A 6055-nucleotide genomic window follows, 5' to 3' on the forward strand; every position below is an offset into this window, starting at 1 on the left:
AATAAATAAGTCAAGATTGGCAATCCTTAAAAGACTCACAATCTGGTACAGGAAATAAGGTAGCAACTAAGCAAGCAAACATGTTCAGGTAGTGACCAATGTTTTTGAAAAGACAAAACAGGATTATGAGATGGGCAGTGGCTGGGCACATGGAAGCTTTTACAGGTAAGGCCAGTAAGAAAGAGTTTCCCAAGAACGTGATGTCTTTCCTGAGACTCAAATAATGAGACAAAGGCAGATGAGTAAAGAGGTAGGAACATCCCTGATATGTCCAATAACTGCCCCCAAAGCCAGTGTGCCTAGAAAAGTGAGTGATTCAGTACATGATTGGAGAGAAGTTGGGATAAGCCAGACCAAGTGATGAAACCCCTACATGTCACGTATTGGTTGTAGCAAGACATGTTGGAACGGCATGGAGGCGGCCAAGCTGCGGTTAGACAGGAAAGATGGCAATATGTTGGCATAGCAGGTTCTCAGTTCAACAGCTATGCCAGCATCTTGCCTCCTCTCCGGTTCCAAGTCAGAGGAGCAGGTACCACACCTCTGGGTTGTTCTACTTTTCCATGATCTCTCCTTCGACCTGGGGGAGGGAAAACACACTCATTAGTTGAAAATAACAGTGCAGTCTTCCTTAGACTGTCCAACTTTGAAGGCAGTTATGCAGAGGGAGGTCATGGTTCATTCCCCTTTTAAATGTTCCTTGAATAGAAATGAATCCCAGAATATTAGCTGCTTGTGAGATGACAAGGCAATTCTGAACACCAAGTCATAAATGTTGACAGTGATGATGACAGTCATATTCACAGCCCATAGCACATAGTGACCTCAGTCCAGTATTTCCTGGAGTGCAATATTCTGTTGGTCAAGGTCAGCCATCTGGATGCTGTCACCCCACAGTGCGTGGTTACTTCATTGCGTCATGAGCTCTTAAATATGAAGCTTTTTGAGCCAACAATCCTCAGGGTGAAACATTTTTCACAAACACAGTGGAAAAAGTTCTGTGTTCAAAGATGTTCTCTACAATATTGGTCTTAATGGTGAAAGACTAGAAAGATTGTCAATGTCCACTAATATGACAGACACCTCCTAAATGAATTATGATATGTTTATAAAATAGTGTTTCCTGGTCCTTATAGATGATTAAGGCAGAATAATGAGATTATGTATGGTAATTTCTGTATAAAATGTATACATATATTGGAGAGTATGCTTATCATATTTTTCTTGAAGGGAATGGAAGTGATTATTTTTAAATAATGATTTATTATTTTAAAATAATTAGAATTACAAATTACTTTTGTTTTCTGCTTTAATGGATTTCTGTTAAGATATCATTTACAAGCAATACATAAGTGTGAGATAGATCTACAGTCTACAGAGATGAAACCTTTTACCCATTTGGATATTGCTAACATCAACTGTGTTTTCTAGAAACAAAGTTTTCAGCATTACACAGTCATACAGTGACACATGGGAAGTGCATGCATGTGTTTCTCCTGGTCAGTTAGGAGCTTGGGAAGGCTCTATTGCACAAGCCCCCTGACAGTCTTGCCCCAGGACCAGGTACCTAGTGAAAAAGATACTAATTAATATAAGAATAGTTAAAAGATGATACTAATTACTGTATGGATATTTATTAGATCTTCGTTTGTCCAGTACAGCACATGGTTGAAATAATGAATGCCAAAAAAAATACAGATCAGATAACAAAATACACCATAATATGAACATTTCGTGGAGTAAAGTTTCTCAAAAAAACAAAACAAAACAAAACAAAAAAACCAACCTCATTTTTTCTTCATTGTCCTAATCTCTCATGCTTGCAATTGAGAGGCAAACACAGGTTACATCATCTTAAGAAGGCGCATTTAAAAACACTCGCTGGCTGTGACCTTTTCAGATTCATTTTATAACATGAAAATTTCAGACTCATTTTAAAAAGAAGCATGAATGCTGGTGATTATTTGATTTACCAGAAACAATAATTATCTGAGAATTCACGGGCTAATGATGAGGCTCACTTAGGTTCTGGAAAGATAGAGTAATACAGTAATTCATAGCCTCCTTCCACTTCCCATTTCCCACCATATTTTAAAAGGAGTAGTGGCTTACTTTATGCCTCAATTTCTAGTTCAAGCCCCCGGAAGAAGACAGTTTGAACTGTCTTTTCTGTTGCTGTGACAAACTCACAGAACTCAAGGGAATAGCGTTTACTTTAGCTCTTAGTTCAAAGAGCAGTTCACTGTGGCAGGGAGGTCAGGGCCGAGGGGGCCTGAGGCAGCTGCTCATGTTCTGTCCATAATCAGAAGACTTCCGAGAATGCATACTGTTCCTCAGCTCTCCTCCTCTTATATGTGCAGGGAATTCTCCTCCCGGTGATTAAGATGGGTCTTCCCAGATCAATCAACAGAAACAAGATAATCCCCAGAGACATCACCCAGGTGACTGCATATTCTGTTAAGCTGGTAATTCATTGCAACCATTCCACTACTCCTCTGTAAGGAAGCTGTTACCATTGTTATACATTGCTTTTGTTTGTTTGTTTGAATATTTCTCCGATACCCAGGGGACCAAGGATTCCAAGTGTCTACTGGTAATATATACCCCTTATGACATAAACTTCGAGCATAACCATAATTATGTTACAACTAGAAAACAAAACAAAAAATGGATTATGAATACCTGATTATAAGCCCTTGGCAGTTACAGCTGAATTATGAAAAATGCTGGCAGTGAAATGCCCTGAAGATGTGTGGAACATTTATAATCTTCTTATCCTAAAAGAATTTTTTCTTTTGTGTCTCAAACTTCTTTTAGTGTAAATGTCAAAATAAAAATCAAACTAATTTTAACTTCGAAACTAGCAATCTGATTTCCTTTGTAGGCCATTGATTTGAAACTATCCTAGGAGCAATTCTAGCATGTCCTAGACACCTGGGAGCCAGGAGAGAGCCCACACAGGCTCTATCTTCTATGCAGAGATAAGGAAGGAGTCAGGTCAACCACAGTACCACGAAACTGGCATTGTGACACTCCCTGTCTCTTTCCAGACTGGGATACAATTTACTTCATGTGTCATATTGAAAATATTTTTCCTAAAGAAGGCTGGCATGGGGGTTACTGATGATTATGAATAAAGAGTAGAATGTACTATTTTTTAAGTATAGCATTATGGAAAACTTTGTGGTCCAATCAAGAACATAACTGTGGGGGGAAGTAACATTTACTAAATATGTTGGGATAGCTTTTGGGAACAGACAATTTAACAGGATGTGCTTAAAGCTACTCCCTAACTGATAGAAGCCAGATGTGTGTCTGCTTTGCATCTGGTGAGCTGCAAAAAGGAGTAAAATAGAAATGTACACATTTAATATACACATTGTATATACACATAGGCACACACACACAGACACACACATATCTATATATGTGTGTGAGTGTGTGTGTTACATTGAAAAAATATTATTTCTTAGATATGGGCAATGATAATAAGAAGGTCGCTGGAAGAGCTCAAAATCTACCAGAGAACCCACATAGTAATGTCATACATTGTGTAGTCACTGCTCATTTACATGTAAAATGTCCCAATGAGAGGAAAAACCACAAGGTGGCAGGGGTATGTTGACACCTGAGAGTGTGTGCTTGCACACACACACACACACACACACACACCCATGCATGCACTTGTGCAGGCACACAGCAGATAAAAATAAACACATAAAAACAACAAAAAGTTTTAAGTTGCTGTACTAGAGCACTCAGGCACAGGATTATTGAGGAAAAAAACTTGAAATGTGAGATCTTTTAGAAGTGTTTAAAAAAAAAGACAATTTATAGAAAAGAAAATGAAGTACTATCACTTAGGTTTCTCAAAGTGCCTTTTCAGTAGGAGGACTGTATGCTGTTGCTTGTATATGTACACAGACACACATAATTTTAATTTTTATAAAGTTCTTTCTATGGAAGAAAACTACTAAAAACAGAGTTGTTTAATTTAGGAATAGTTATGAGATTCAAGTGAATATTTGTAAAGCTGCTACAAGTGCTAATATACAGAGGAACTTCCCTAAACAAGTTTTATCCTCTGCCTGCCCTATGGAGCCCCGTCTTGTCTGCAGAATGACCACAGGCTCTTCCCTTAGCCCATCCAAAATTTGTTCTTCTCCCAGTACACATCTATAATACTCTCAGGTTTGTTTCCTCTCAGGGAGTCCCATTTGCCAGTGTTACACCTGCTACTCATCCTTCACTTCTTTCCTTTTTTTGTATAAGTTCTTTACAGAGGCGAGAAAGAAGAAATACATCTAGAATTACAAGAATTCAGGACAAAGCATAAATGATATACTTAATCCTTCAAAGTCTTAATTTTTAAGCAAATTCTATACAGAATTAGTTTTTGACCAGAAGAAAACATGGAAGACATTTTAATAGGAGGATCTCTAGTAAAGAAGGTCCAAAGTAAACAATTTTTTTGCTCAAATTCATATAAACTCAGTGGGAAATAGGGGAGGAAATGCAATTAGCTTTTTAAAGTGAACAGCATGAATGTTTCCCTTACATAATCCTCAGGAAAAGAGCAATGGCAGTATTAGCCCCTGTTTGCAGGAATTAGGATGGTGCTGACAGGGTCTATCTAGTGACCTCAAGAAGGTTAGCAATTCCATCATTTGAACACTTGCTGGACATCTGCTACACGTGAAACACTGCTTGGGTATCTATCTGGTCACGATGAGTTCCCAAGTGGGAGCTGGGTCAAGGTGAATCTTTAACACAGCACAGGCTGGATAGTCTGGCAACAATTTTCACAAAGAATAAGAACAAAGACAACATTATGATGGATCCCAGACCCTGTCCTGTGACTCTGCAGTAGTCATCCTGGCCTGGAGTGAGCTGGAGGACTTGTTTTTGGTTGACCTGTGACATGAAACATTACAATGGCACAAGTGTCATAATCAGCGTGTGATACAGCTCACAGGACAAGACTGCAATCTCCTCCCAGCCTGTAAGTGTACTGGCGATGTCATAATTAGTAAGTTAGCTAATTGATCTAAGCCTTGTGTCGCTGCTTACCAGCGACACATGATATCTACCTTCTAGGGTCATGGAAACACTCAAAAGAGATAGTATTATAATAACTAAACATGATGATGTATACACAAGTTTTCAACAACATCTGGCAAATGAAAGTTCTTTACTACAGCCTAACATACAGCCCTTTATCATTTTCTACTCTTTTGGATAAATAAATATTAACAAATAAGTGATGATTGTGGACTGAGTATTTGTGTCCTCCGTTACATCAAAATTGAAATCCTTCCTAACTCTGGTGTGGCAGCACTTAAAAAGATGGGGCTCCTAAGATAACTATATTTAAAGAAATTAAGATCGTGATTCAACAGGATTTGTGACCTGGTAAGAAGTATTTGTGCTCTCCCTCCCACCCCACCCCCAGATTGGAAGTAAGGGAAAGTCTGTGAAGACAGCAGGAAATGGCCGTTTGCAAGTGGGGAGAGCCATCAGAACCTGGGTCAGCTGGAGACTTGATGTTGGGATTCTAGACTTGAGAGCAGAGAGAAAGTAAGCAGTCTATGCCATTTTCCTAAATGGCAGTTCAAACAGACCAATGCCATGATGACAGTGATCGGTTCCTTCTGAAAAGACCAAGGAGTGCTACATTACACCCTGGGTGTTTTCTGCGAGGCATTTTGGTGCCACTGATGAAGGCACATGGGCAACTTGGGCCCAATTGCCATTTTGTTCATGGAAGCTTTTGGTCTACTAAAATCTAGCACTGTCTAAGACTCCCAAAGTGCCCAGATAAGCTGATTCTAGATGGGGTTTCAAGAAGGAGTGAAACCTGGCCTCTCTCTGTAAGGGGGCTGCTGGAAGGAAAATCAAAGGGAACAAGCTCAAGTGACTTATGGTGAGTCACCATATGGACCAATCAGCACTCTGCAGGAGAGAACAGAAGTGCTTTTAGCCACAACAACTGCCATCCTTAGTGTCCGCACTATGCAGGCACTGCGCCATTATTCAATTATTTCCAAGCCTCCTA

Source organism: Onychomys torridus, chromosome 2, assembly GCF_903995425.1.
Source record: "Onychomys torridus chromosome 2, mOncTor1.1, whole genome shotgun sequence".
Taxonomy (NCBI): domain Eukaryota; kingdom Metazoa; phylum Chordata; class Mammalia; order Rodentia; family Cricetidae; genus Onychomys; species Onychomys torridus.